Below are 852 nucleotides of genomic sequence, written 5' to 3' on the forward strand. Positions count from 1 at the left end.
CATCGCACACACATCCATTCGGCACACACACGCACGCACATGTCTACCCTTATGTTACAGACATACACACGAATGTTACGTAGTCACCACACTTTACGCATCTTCTCAATGCAAACAGAGACACTTATAAACATTCATATATATACGTGTGTGCGCGCGCGTGTATACATCTATATATATTTGTATGTACTTATGCAGATATATAAACACACAGACACACACACACACACACAGACACTCATTAATATAGCCAAGCCGAAAGTTGCAAGACTCACAGATATATACAAACATTACCTTCGTGTTCTGAGTTGCAAATCACTTTATATTGTTTTCTCAACACACACGCATGCGCTGTCTATTTGTCTGTCTGTCTATCTGTCTATCTGTCTGTCTATGTGTCTATCTGTCTGTCTGCTTAGCTGTCTGTCTATCTCTCTCTCCGTCTCTGTCTCTCTCTCTGTCTCTGTCTCTCTCTATCTCTCTCTCTCTCTCTCTATCTATCTCTCACGCCTTCTCTTTCTCTCTTTCTCACACTCTTGCACTTTTTCGCTTTCTCTCTCAGACACAAACACACACACACACACACAGACAAACATTAGCTCGCTTTCCCTCCCTCTCTTTCTCGCTCTCCCTCCCCCCCTCTCTCGCAGGCGCACACACAGACAACTTAATAGTTTCGAACTATACACACATAGGAATAACAACTTAGTCGGTGTGTGTGTGTGTGTGTGTGTGTAATGCGTGTGTGTTCTATTGTCTTAGTTCCATTTTAGCCCTAATCGAATAGATCTATGATGAAATGCATTCCAGCCGTGACTCTCTTGCCTTTTTTCCTGAACACATGGGTTGTAG

The 852-nt window shown here is 42.8% G+C and overlaps 1 protein-coding gene across 2 annotated transcripts in view; it reads right to left on the minus strand.

Annotated features, from left to right (window-relative positions):
* Nucleotides 1-852, minus strand: part of LOC106867639 (putative uncharacterized protein DDB_G0277255) — a 167,943-nt gene that overhangs the window by 126,694 nt on the left and 40,397 nt on the right. The gene's annotated exons all lie outside the window — the stretch shown is intronic.

This window comes from Octopus bimaculoides, chromosome 3 (genome assembly GCF_001194135.2).
Source record: "Octopus bimaculoides isolate UCB-OBI-ISO-001 chromosome 3, ASM119413v2, whole genome shotgun sequence".
Classification (NCBI taxonomy): domain Eukaryota; kingdom Metazoa; phylum Mollusca; class Cephalopoda; order Octopoda; family Octopodidae; genus Octopus; species Octopus bimaculoides.